The 13,518-nt window shown below is 43.2% G+C and overlaps 1 protein-coding gene across 3 annotated transcripts in view; it reads left to right on the top strand.

Moving 5' to 3' along the window:
- Positions 1 to 10,594: 10,594 nt before the first annotated feature.
- The window catches only part of CLIP4 (CAP-Gly domain containing linker protein family member 4), a 65,811-nt gene continuing 62,887 nt past the window's right edge, over positions 10,595 to 13,518 (top strand). Inside the window, exon 1 of one of the 3 annotated variants that reach the window (XM_030311376.2) lies at positions 10,595 to 10,716. The gene's annotated coding sequence lies outside the window, so the exon portion shown is untranslated. Of the gene's footprint in view, positions 10,717 to 11,588; positions 11,632 to 13,518 lie in introns of those variants that run through there. The other 2 variants (XM_030311378.1, XM_030311377.2) reach the window with 2 other exon arrangements.

The raw sequence follows: 13,518 nt of genomic DNA, 5'->3' as shown, positions 1-13,518 counted from the left end.
TTGGATCGCAGACGCTCAGGACTGTGTGGGTGTGCGTAAGGGCAGCTAATCTTAGATGCAGCTGAGACCTGAGCGTGGCCACTGACCTTTGCAATAGAGACACAAAATGGACCATGATGTCACTGACCATTGCTTACAAAGATGCTAGGCTATTGTTACTAGCAACAGTGCCCCTAAGTTAGTGAAAATGCAGCTCCTTGGTAGGTGTGTGGTGCCTCACTTGACAAGCTGAACCTTGAGAGACTCCCTGCTTTGAAGACTGAGTTAGGGCTTGGATGAGGCTGGAGAAACAGAAACCATGGTGCCAAGAAAAGGAGCGCAATAGGGTGGGTAGCAAGACCATCAGCACCTTGATGGACGGACAGCACCCAAGGAAGCTGAGTGGCTGTTTCTTCACTGGGAATATGCTTTTGTGCAATGCACATATATCCAAAAGATTATTATGTTATTACATTATTATATAACAACCAAATGGTTAAAATGATGATATGTAGGTGTTATTGTTATGCTGCAAAGTGGTTAATGGGGTGTGATGGGAAAGGCAGAAACAATAGATTTCCATCCCCCAGGGACATCTGTATAACTTGTCTCCACTTCATTTTGAATGCAGGTCATTACTGTGCATACTTACACCAAGTTAAATTAAGCTGTCTGTGGAGAAATCATTTATAAAAATAATTTGCTATTTAAAAGAACTAGTTAAATTGAATTGATAAAGGCTAACACTTTCAAGGCAACTTTGTTTTTAGTTGCTGAGTTTCACTTCAAAATGCTTGAATTTTTAGTATGCTTTTGTTTTAGGCTTTTTATTAAGAGAGTGTAACAGATATGGGGCATAAGGGTCAGGCAGGAGTTTCTATTTTGGACAGTGCTGACAGATTCCATGGTGGCTTTTCCTCATCCTCATAAATGTCTCTTAGCCTCTTACTGTGACATTCAAGGCCATTCCTGATCTATTCTCAACCTCCCTTTCCAGCTCATCTTCTACCAATTCATGCTACGGACTCTGCACCACTTAGGCCCTTTGCTGTCCTCCAAACACACGTTTAGCTTTTCTGCCTCCAAGCCTTTCTCTTGCAAAGCATTGTGGTTAAGAGTTTAATCTCTTGAACTAGACTGCCTGGGTTCACATCCAGGTTCTGCTATTTACTGAGTGATCCTGAGCAAGTTGCCTAACTACCTTATGCCTATTTCTCCAACTGGAAGGTGAAACTAAAATGATATTTCTTCTTCAGAAGTAAAATAATTCATGAAAGTGCTTCGAACAATGCACAGCACATACTAAGCCCTCAGTAAATGCTGGCCCCTCATTCATGTAACTGGAGCTCGTTATCCTCCCCACTTAACTCAGAATATATCTTTTCCTCGAAGCCTTTCCTGATCACCCCATCCTGCAATGTGTGCTCCCTCTTGGGAAATCCCTAGACACTGCTTCTTTGGCACGTGTTGGCGTTCTTTTCTCGTGTTCATGTCTCATGACCACATGTGATTGTTTTCCTCCAGCTAGCCCACTTTGAGTTAGGCTTTGTACTCATGACAACAGTGGGAGGCAGGTATTTTTTATCTCATTTTACAAAGGAACAAACTAAGGCCCAGAGAAGTTAAGTGATTTTCTAGGGTTACTGAGCTGGGGAGAGAAGGTTCTGGGGGCTCCAGCTCAGTTTGCACATGATGACAGCTTCAACACTCTTCCTCCTATCCTAGAAAACAAGGAGCAAATCTTATACTGTGGTAGACTCCATACTTTCCTTTAGGAAGGAGGTATTCAGTTTATTCCTGATTTGATGGGTTAATATGCAACCAAATTGCATATTGGTTGCAAAGCCCTAAGTGTCATTCAGGGCTTATGGTTGTGATTATTTTGATGATGATGAAGATATTGCATGGGATATTTTGATGGGCCTTAAAAGGATGGACTGTAACTTACTCTTCTTGGGTTGAACCCTATGTGAATCTAAAAACACAATTCACATTTATTTTTGTCTTAACTGTTCCCTGCTGTTGCAAATATGATTAGATGAGGAATGTCAAAACCCATCTTATTATCAATGTTGTTTTTGTCACAAAGGAGACTTTCTCCCAGCTAATTGGTCTGTCAATGGTTCTCTTTGTTAGGTGAGTCATTTGATCCATTGTTGACAAGGTGCAAACTGCTCTCTACCCCCCACAGGGTGGGGGAGGGGGAGGATGCTCCAGTGGGTCTGACAGTCTTTCAACCCCTAATCAAGATGCTATTAAGCAGCTGATACTTTACAGTGAACAGAGATGAAACTGTATTGGTTTTGTAAGCAGCTGCTGGAAAGACAACTTGATAGAGCTTTAGTGATGTATGAATGCTTCCCATTTTAGAGTGTGTGCATGCATGTGATACAAAGACAACTTCTGTGATTTCTCAACTCCTTGGATATGATAGTTATCTTTTCTGTGACTGAAATCTTAAAGAACCAGGCCCATTTTATCAACAAATATTTATTGAATTTGTATTATGTGCCAAGTACTAGGTTCTAGGTACTCAGGATGCAGCACTGACAAAAATAGACTTCCCTAAAATTTCTTCCCTCTGGAGCTTTTTCTTTTAAAGCTTTTTATTAGGGAAAAATTTCAAATGTATGCAAAAGAAGAAATAATAATACTCATCATTCAGCTTTAATAATGATCAATATTTTGTCATTCTCTTTTCATCTATCCCTTCCACCATACACTTATATTTTTACTTGAATAAATTTGACATGTAACCTTGTATTGGTTTAAGGTGCATAGCATGCTATTTTGATACATTTGTATATTATAATATGATTGCCAGTGTAGTGATATTTATCATATTACATAATCACAGCACAATATCATTGTATACATTCATTACGTGTGCATTAGGTCTCTAAGACTTATTTACCATTCATTATAAGTTTGTGTCTTTAAACACCATCACTCTTATCCACCCCATCCACCAGCCCCTGGTAAGCACCATTTTACTAACTTTTACAGGTTTAAGTTTTTTTGATTCCACATAAAAGTGATATCTTTATACTTATCTTTCTCTGTTTGACTTTGTGTAGTTGCTCAAAGCCCATCTACGTTGTGGCATATCCTGTCAGATGTACTTCTTCCTCATGGCTGTATAATATTCCACTGTGTATATGTATCACATCTTTTTTATCCATTCACCCACTGATGGCTATTTGGGTTGTTTCCATATCTTGGTGATTGTGAATAATGCTATGATAAACATGGGAGTGCAGACACGTCGCTGAACTCCTGTTTTCATTTCCTTTGGGTTTAAATCCAGAAGTGGAATTGCTGGATTGTATGGTAAACCTATTTTAAATTTTTTGAGGAACCTCCATATTGATTTCCATCGTGCTTGGACCAATTTGCTTTCCCATCACACACTTATGGACCACTTTAAAGCAAATCTGAGACATTAAACATTTTATCATACATACTTTAGTATGAATTTCTAGCAGATAAGAACTTTTTTTAATGTATATTTTTGAGAGAGAGAGAGCGCACATGAGCATGTGAGTGGGGGAGGAGCAGAGAGATATAGGGACGGAGGATCTGAAGCAGACTCTGTGCTGACAGCAGAGAGCCCAATGTAGGGTTCGAACTCACAAACCAGGAGATCATGATCTGAGCCAAAGTCAAACACTTTGCGCCCCAGATAAGGACTTTTTAACAAAAACGTAATCACATGTTATTCTCATTCCTAAAAAAGTTAACAAAAACTTCTTGATACAATTTAATGTCCAGTTCATGTTAAATTTCCCTCAACAGCCTCAAGAATTATTTTACATTTCTTTGTTTGATCCAGATCTAAATGCTCTGCACATTATAGTTTGTAGATAGAGCTCTTATGTCTCTTTTGATCTACACTAGTTTCCCTTAGCTACTTTTTGATTGTAGGAATTGGGTTATTTTCCCTGTAGAAGTTTCCACATTTTGGACTTGGCCTATTACATGCTCATGATGTAATTTATGATATTCCTTCATGCTTCATGTTTTCTATAAAATGATATTTATATCTAGAGACTTGGTTAAAGTATGTTTCAATGAGGGGCGGGGCGTTGGAACTAACATCCTAGTGGAAACCATCTCGATGCTGCTGTTATGTGCCAGAGATGTTTCTGGAACTGCCTTGGTGGCCATAGCTTTGAGCAGCCAGTGTGAAAGACTTGTTCCTTAGAGAGGCAGTTTTAACCCTGATGCCATGAAACATTCCCTGTGTTCCTTCTTTCTTATGTTGGCCTGTAAAGAACACTTTTAAAAAATAGTTTATTTATTTATTTTTGAGAGAGAGAGAGAGAGAGAGAGAGAGAGAGAAAGAGAGAGTGAGCAGGGGAGGGGAAGAGAGAGAGGGAGACAGAATCCCAAGCAGGCTCCATGCTGTCAATGGAGAGCCCAACATGGGGCTCAAACTCATGAACTATGAGGTCATGACCTGAGCTGAAACCAAGGTTCAGACACTTAACCACTGAGCTACCCAGGCACTCTACCATAAAGAAGACTTTAAAAGTTGTTGTATCACGTGGTGTTGGGGAGTGGCCCAACTGGAGGACATGGGAAGCAGTTCCCACATAGGAATGAGTTGGGTTTGAAAACTTCATTTGTTTGTGTCTTTTTGGGAATTAGACTAACAAAAGAGAGAATAAACTTATAGAAGAGCACGAATCTAAATTAGGCCAGTTGAGTTAGAATATTTGAGGAAGTTTCTGGTTTATTTTGTGAAAGGTATTCAGGAGATTCAAGTGTGCAACCAGGAATGAGAACCAAGGATTCAGATAATAAGGCTTGTGAGGTCTTCAGTTTGTAGTCTGCTTCAGCAGGCAGGTCCCCACTTGAAGCTTTGAGAGAGAAAAGGAGATTCTTCAGAAGAAAGCAAGCCCAGGTGACAGCAGTAGGAAGTTCCTGGGGTCTCTGGTGACTATCGATTTGAAAGGATTTCAGTGGTATTGATGAATTTCTCCATCAATAAATGATGTTATGAACTTTTCTTAAAAATGGGGAATGGGGCTTTGGTTTGGAAAATCCAGAACTATGAAGGAAAAGATGACTCCAGTGAACAAACAGAAGAATCAAGCTGTCATTTACCGACATGGGAAGGGTGTGGGGTAAGGGTTCTATTCTGAACATATTACATTTGAGATGCTTATTATACACTATAGATTAGATGTTGAGCAGGCAGTGGATATATGTCTGAAGTTCAGGGCTAGAGATAGAAATTTTGGAATCCTGAAAATAGACATAGCATTTATTTTTTTTTTTTTTTTTTTTTTCAACGTTTATTTATTTTTGGGACAGAGAGAGAGCATGAACGGGGGAGGGGCAGAGAGAGAGGGAGACACAGAATCGGAAACAGGCTCCAGGCTCTGAGCCATCAGCCCAGAGCCCGACGCGGGGCTCGAACTCACGGACCGCGAGATCGTGACCTGGCTGAAGTCGGACGCTCAACCGACTGCGCCACCCAGGCGCCCCTAGACATAGCATTTAAAGCCTTGGATGGGATGAGATCATCTAGTAAATGAGAGAATGGCTTCCTGGAAGCCATGTGAAGGTTACAAACAGTTTCTCTGAGGCATATCTAGGAGGGTGATTGCTGAGTCATAAAGCACGCTGATAATTTTTTTCACTAGACACTGCCAGCTTGCTCAATGGAATGTATTTACCAGTTTAAATTCCCACCAGCAGTGCATGAGGATTCCCATTTCCCCATATCTTTGCCAATATTTGGGATTTTTCTAATTTTTGCTAAGCTGATGGGTGAGGCACTGGTGTGTTGGTGCTGGCTCATGAGAGCAGACGGAACACACTTCTTCCAAAATCCTTGTTCAATGACCTCCTGCTGGTAGTTTGAAATTGGCAGGGGTGAGAGTATTTGCACATGGAAATTAGCAAACGCTAAAATTAGGACTGCCCCTGACCTAACCCACCAGAGCTGGTTTTTAAATATACCAGCATCCCAGTGGCTATAGGTAGCACCATACTTTTTGTTGTGTTCCTATTCTCTCCTGTCTAGAGGGTTTGAGCATCTCTTCTATGCTCGCATGCCATTCTGGCTTTTCCTTCGGCCTATTTCTATCCTTTTCTCATTTTTATATTGGATTTTCTGACTTCTTTTTGTTGACTTGCAAGCGTTCCTTACATATTTTAAATATTAATCCCTAAATACTTTTGAACACATCATATATCTTCTCCCAGTTTGTCAGCTGCTGTTAACTTTTTCTATAGTAGTCTTCATTGGAGAAAAGCCTTCATTGTGATGTATGGCAAATCTCCCAGCCTTTTGTTTTAAGGTTTGTACTTTTGTAGTCTTGTTTTATGAAGTAAGTCCCTACCCCCATGTTCATAAAGACATTCTCCTACATCTTCCTTCTACCTTTCGAATGTAGGTCTTTAATTCATCTAGAGTTCTCCTTTGTTTTTGTTTTTTGTCTTTTTTTTTTTTAATTTTTAAGTTTATTTATTATGTGAGAGACAGCACAAGTTGGGGAGGGGCAGAGAGAGAGGGAGACACAGAATGCAAAGCAGGCTCCAGGATCTGAGCTGGCAGCACAGAGCCTGATGCGGGGCTCGAACTCACAAACCATGAGATCATGATCTGAGCCAAAGTCGGACGCTTAATCGACTGAACCATCCAGGTGCCCCATGGGGTTCATCTTTGTATATGGTAGACATGGAGTATCCAGCTTTATTTCTTCATAAACTAAGCCAGTTTCCCCAACAATATCATCTAAATGACATATATTTTTCTCATTGATTTGTGGTACCACCTTTATATATGTTGAGGTCTCACGGTCTGCTTCTGAGCTCCCTATTCTGTTTTACTGTTCTATTTCTGTTCTAGGACCACACTATTTCTTTTTTTTTAATCACTATGTGGTAATAATAATATCTGGCAGGGCAAGCTTCCTCTCTTTGCTGTTGCTTTTCCAAACTGACTTAACTATGAAAATTGTTATTTTTCCTCATATGTTTATTGAAGTTCCTTAAACTTTGAGTTGGTATAACATTGCATTTAGAAATTAGATGGATTTTTACAATGTCAAGGCATCCTATCCATGGCATGTCTTCATTATTCAATCTTCTTTAAAACATTTTTTTAATGTTTTTATTTATTTTTGAGACAGAGACAGAGAGCATGAGCAGGGGAGGGGCAGAGAGAGGGGGAGACACAGAATCTGAAGCGGGCTCCAGGCTCTTGAGTGGTCAGCACAGAGCCCGACGCAGGGCTCTAACTCACAGAGTGTAAGATCATGACCTGAGCTGAAGTTGGACGCTCAACTGACTGAGCCACCCAGGCACCCCTCAATCTTCTTTTATGTCCTTAAATAGAATTTTAAAACTTTCTCCATAAAGTTCTTACAAGTTGTTAGGTTAATTCCTGGATATTATGCTTAAGAGTTTTATTGCTATTGTAAATCTTATTGTCTATTATATTTCCTGGTTGCTTACTGATGATATAGAGGAAACTATTTTTAGCAATTGATCTTGTACTTGACAACCTTATTGAACTCACTTATTACTTCTAATAGTTGATTCTGTTAGCTTTTGTCTGATGATGATCCTATCATCTGCAGATATAGATTTTAGGGGCTCTACCCAGTGCTCTGATATTTTGCATTTCACGACTTCTGCTAGTTGGGCTTCAATTTGGCACCCCTACGTCCTGATGGCCCCTACATCCAGATTCTGAAAACTGAGCCTTGTCTTCTTCACAGTGAATGATATGATATCCTGCCCAAGACCTCAGTCCACATAAGAGCAGTGGCTCAGTCTTCTTTTGCCTATGTCCTCAACCCTTTTACCATGGTTTGGGTCCTGTTAGCTGCTGAGAGACCTTTTTGGTGCTGACTTCTGGTTGTCTGCTTGAATTTCTGAATGGTCCCTGCTATTTGACACAACATTTCTGTGTCTTGAATGCCCCAAAGGACACCCTGCATAGGTAATACAAAATAGTGGATCAACACAAGACTTCAGATCAGACTTAGTTTGAATCTTTTCCTGCCCCAGGGTACATCAAGCAAGTTCCACAACCTGATGGAGTCTCTTTCTTCATTTGTGAAGTGAAGGCAAGTAAAATCCCATAGGTAAAGGGCCACACAGTGGTCAGTCAGTAATGCCCCTTCTCCATACTGATCACCAGTGCTGATAACTTCCTGCGACTGTGGTTTATGTTTCATTGTCCAGGAACCTCGCTGTGCCTTCAGATACAATTGCATCTTAGTAGGTACAGTTGTACCACATGCCCATGTGCCTTCCCACCCCAGCAGATGGTTTAAGTTCCAAGTCCTGGTCCAACTCTTGTTAACTGGGCAATACGTGGTCATACTTGTATGACCCATGGGGTTTTCTAGGGAGCATGATTCCGATGAGTGCTTACATTCTTGATGATGGCTTATGGAATAAATTCAGTATTTTGGACAAAGGCAACCAGGTGAGTAGGAGACTCTCTCCCTAATTGCTTGGTATCCTGGGAAATTGCCTGTGTACTATTTTGTGTTTGGGTGTAGCAGAAAAGGCCAGTAGCCTGGCTGGTTCTAACAGAGACTTTTATTATAGTTAAAAACAACTCAGCTAGCCACACCCTGTCACCTACTAATAGTGGTATCTCAGAGGGATAATTTAAATCAGCAATAAAAGTGAACTGTATACCTATGGAAACAGCTACACCAATAGCACCTTCTGTTACACACAGATCTTTATGAGTTTTTGTGGCTCACTGACAACAGGACTAATTTATAGTTGCTTAAAGCCAACCAAAGTTGCCTTCCTTCTTCTAATCAGTGAAAGAGGTGGGCAGGATCAGACAAGAAGAGGGTATGATGGCAGCAGGGAGAAGGAGGTGCAACTCCCAAAGGGAGGAGGCAACTGTGTCACATGATCATCCCCGAGAGTCCATAAAGGTGCCGAACCTGCCGAGAAAGAGAAACTGGCAGCTGACCAGGGACCGTGGGATGGTCATGGCATTTAAATATTGCATAAGTTCTATGGGTTTTAGCTGACAGTGTGCTCCACCCAATTCAACAATGTAATATTGACTGCTACAAAACTATTTTGATATCTTGAGCTATGCTAATAGAAGCATGGGACCCAGAAAGAGGTGAGAGTTTCTATCTTCTCTGCACTCAACAGGACACCACGTTCATTTGTGAGCTCTAAACAAGCTGGGGTATGTCATAAAGACTCCTTTAACATGCTGGTGAGTGGGATCTTGACCCTGTCGTACAAGGAGTAGCCTAAGGGACAGAGAATGCTTGTCCTAGATATCCTGAATCGGAGGCAGACATGATCTAGAAGTCCCCAGAGTAGAAACCCAATAAGGAGGAGATGCAGGGAGGTGATTTAGCTCAAGGTAGGAAGAGCTTGTCAACAAGGCTGGTCTATGATAAAATGGCTGCTTTTAAAGAAAGAGTTCCTGGTTACTGGAGGTATTCAACTATGGCCATTTGGTGTAAGGATGTTGCAAGGGAGACCCAGGCAAGGTAAGGGGGCTTTTTCTAATCTCCAGAATCCGTGACTCCAACAGGAAAAGATGCTCTGATGTGCCCCCAGCACTTACCTCTGCTCTTGCAAGAGACCCAGATAGACATTCAGTCATTCAATATCTGCTCTTGCCAGGCACTGTGCTTGGCGAACACGGAGGTACAGTGTAGTAATCTGTATATCACAGCCAGAATGAAAAGGCCTCAGAGAGAGTTGTTATGTTGTAACATCAGTGATTCAGTGTTATAAACCTCAGTCATGGGGAAACAATGGACTCATTAAGTTCCTTCATTAAGGAGACTCATTAAGTGCCAAGCAACACCTTTCCTTCTACTGGGTGATGGAGAACCAGGATGTCAGCACTTATGTCTGTTAGTTGTTACAGTTTCACCACCTCTGGCTCTTGGGGAATGGAGATGGGACCGAGGGAGAAGAAGGTGAGAAATGAGCAAAGCAGCAGGAGAAATAAAGTTCTGGGACGACTACTCACGTCTCCCCTTCTGCCTCCACAGACACCTTTGGGTGTATTCGGTCTGGGTATAGTATCGGCTAGGCTTTTTACAGCAAAACCTGCAAACAGGTAATTGACTGGTGGACCTATTCTGGGCCATGCACAGGGTTAGACACAGGGGAGCCCCAAACAGATAAGAAGCCATGCCTGCCCCTGTGAACTCGGTGGGGGCGCTCCTAGCCCCGGGGCGGGGGTGGGAAAAGGTAGCTAAGGGCTTTAATGGAGGAGTACAGCGCGCCAAGGGCTGCCGCCCCTACCCACTGCCCTGGGCCCTGCGGGGTTCCCCCGAGAACCTTCCTGCGACTGCGATGGAAATACCACGGCGCTACCACTTCCACGCAAGCCTAACCCAGGAAGCTCCCAGGCGGTCCCAACCTGGAGGCTCCACCTTCCGTGGGCTGGGGGCCCGCGGGGGCGCAGGCAAGAGGCGCGCGCTCCTCGCCTCCACCCCACCCCCCAGCCCCGGCGCGTGCGCGGGGCTGGGGCCGAGGCCTGCGCGCGGCCCGGGCGCCTGCACTGCGCGCGCGCCGACCCCGCGTGGGGCCCGGCTCGGCGCGCGCGGAGGCGGCAGGCGGGAGGGGCCGGACCAGGTCTGGGAGCGGCGCAGCGGGAGGCTCCGCGGCCGGCCACTGGAGACGGGCGCCGGGCGGAGGAGCGCGCTTCTCGGCCTTGCCTCCGCGTCTCCGCGTTCGCAGCCGGCCGTCCCGAGAGGACCGGAGGAGCAGGTGGGGCGGGAGCGCGCGGGGGCTGCGGGCCGGCTGGGCGGGGGCGCGGGTGCCCGAGGGGCTGTTGACGGCTCGGGGAGGGCCGCGTCCGCGTCCGGTGGCGCCGGGGTCGCGGGCTCCCGCAGGCCTCCCCGGGGCTGTCGCCGGGGGCGGGGGCGGGGGCGGCGCGGCCCACCTCCGGAGAGGTGGGTTTCTCTTCTCCGCTCCTCGCGGGCTGTGTAACTTTGGGATGAGGAGCGGCGCGGTGCCTGGGTTGCGGGCCCCCTGTCCGCCTCCGCAGCCGCGGCCGCCCGGGCGCCCTGGGAGTGTCACCCGCACGCAGATGTGCTGCGTGCGGTGCGCCGCCTTTGGTGTTTTTCCTGCAGCGGGCCTCTTCACATCTCCCGTGCCTCCCCTTGCTTAATAAATTGTTAAGAAACCTTTTGCCGGTGGGAATGCAAAGCTAAACCAAATGGCTTTGCTTCCAGTCTTTGGCTATCCTGAGATTCCTTAATTCGAAATAATAGGAAATTGGGAAGGGAAGTTGGGGTGGGGGGTTGGGGGCACTTGCTCTGAGCCCTGCCCTAAACAGAGAGGTGGTTTAGACCTCATCCTTGTAGATTAGATTGATGGGTTTATAATGTCAGCTTTCTTTTAGATGTCAGGTTGTTCATTCATCCCGAGACTAAAGAGGCAGTTTGGATTTAAACTCTCAGACAGTGTTTTGATATATATCAGAGGATGATATTCTCAAGGGATAGTAACTTGCTCTATGTTCCCAGCTAGACTGTGGTTCACATTGTAGCAATTTCATAGTATAAATCGGTGCCTGTGAAATATTTCAATATAGAAACACCCTCCTCCTTAGAAACATCCTGCAAATACTTCATTTTCAGATTGACGTTTGTCATTTATGAACCTTCTGCACAATTTGAAGTAAGTCGTCTAAATGGCAGAAGATGAGGCGATGTGGGACACGGAGCGACTATGGACCGAAAGCAGAGAATTGAAAATGGCAGAAATCTAGCCTTCTACATCTTTATTATGCAAAAGCATCCTGGTTCTATCTTATTTTGCTAACAATATGCGTTTTTAAAAAATGCTTTCATTTGGTAATGGACCACCTGGGCTGTAAGATTAGATCTTGAAATATGAGTATTTTTACTTGTTTGATAGAAGATTTAACAAATGGTTTATTATTTGTGGTACTTACTTCAGACATTTCAGATTCACCAGATACAGTTTTCACTAGCAGGGTCTTTTTAAAAAAGTGATATTTATATGGTGTCTTTTTATTGTTCTTAACTCCAGTTTTGAAACATGTACTAGTGGCCTTTTGTTAATCAACTCTTTCTCCCTGTTTAAACCTACAAATATCTGGTTACTTTCAGGCTTACTGTTCCCTGGTTCCTTATGTATAATTAACCGTGCTGCTATTGGCTTGCTTAGTTTTGTTAGCCTTTGTTTATTGTTGATTCTTATTATTTTCGCATCTGGAATTTAAGCAGCACTGTTTTCCTTCAGTGGTGTTCTATAGAACTTTCTGCAATGAGGGAAGTGTTTCTGCACTAAGCATGGTGTCTGCTACCCACATGTGGCTTTTGAGTACGTCTGTGGGGCTAGAGCAATGGAGGAACTGAAATTTTAGTTTAATGTAAATAGCCACGTGTGGCTAGTAGCGACCTGGTTGGACACTGCAACTTTAAATTTTTAGTCTTTCAGGAAGCTTCCACTGACCCTCTTGAACACAGCATTTATTACAACTGTACAGTAATTTCAACTTTCTTATAGGAATATACTAGACTCTAACCTATGTGGGGACAAGGGCATACCTATTTTCTTTCTCTTTGTATGCCCAGCCTAGGACTTAGAAACACTCAGCAAATGCTTGTTGAGTGACTAATGAACTTCTGGAGGGCAGGTGTCTTTTATATTCTTTCTAGGGCTGAGAGGCAACTAAGTATCAAATACTGTAAATACCTGTTTAGTGATTGAATAGATTTATATATGTAACAAATAAATGGATAGCTGGAGATACTACATTAAATTTTTTTGGTTATTATCTTTTATTGAAGCATAATTAACATACAGTGTTATATTAGTTTCAGGTGTACAATATAATGACTCATCAATCTATTACTCAGTGCTCATCATGATAAGAATACTCTTAATATTCTTTATCATTTTCACTCACCACCTATCCACCTCCCTTCTAGCAGCCACTGGTTTGTTCTCTGTATTTAAGAGTCTGTTTTTTCTTTGTTCCTTTGTTTTGTTTCGTAAATTCCACATGAGTGAAATCATATGGTATTTGTCTTTCTCTGTCTACGTATTTCACTTAGCATTATAACCTCTGGGCCCATCCATATTGTTGCAAATGACAAGTTCGCATTCTTTTTTGTGGGTGAGTAATATTCTACCCCCAGTCTTCTTTATTCATTCATCTATGGGTGGATGCTTGGGTTGCTTCCATACCTTCACTATTGTATATAGTGCTGCAGTAAATGTAGGGTGCATACATCTTTTGAATTAGTGTTTTTGTTTTCTTTGAGTAAAAACCTAGTAGTGGAATCACTGGATCACTTAGTAATTCTATTTTTAATTTTTAATTAATTTTTAAAATGTTTATTTTTGAGAGAGAGCGCTCAAGTAGGGGAAGGGCGGGGGGGGGGGGGGGAAGGATCTGAAGCAGGCTCTGTGCTGACAGCAGTGAACCTGATGTGGGGTTCGAACTCACGAACTGTGACATCGTGACCTGAGCCGAAGTCAGACCCTGAACTGACTGAGCCACCCAGGCACCCCTCTATTTTTTACTTTTTTTTT

Source organism: Lynx canadensis, chromosome A3 (genome assembly GCF_007474595.2).
Source record: "Lynx canadensis isolate LIC74 chromosome A3, mLynCan4.pri.v2, whole genome shotgun sequence".
Lineage (NCBI taxonomy): Eukaryota > Metazoa > Chordata > Mammalia > Carnivora > Felidae > Lynx > Lynx canadensis.
Note: the sequence above shows the minus strand (reverse complement) of the source record. Positions and strands in the feature narration are given on the sequence as shown.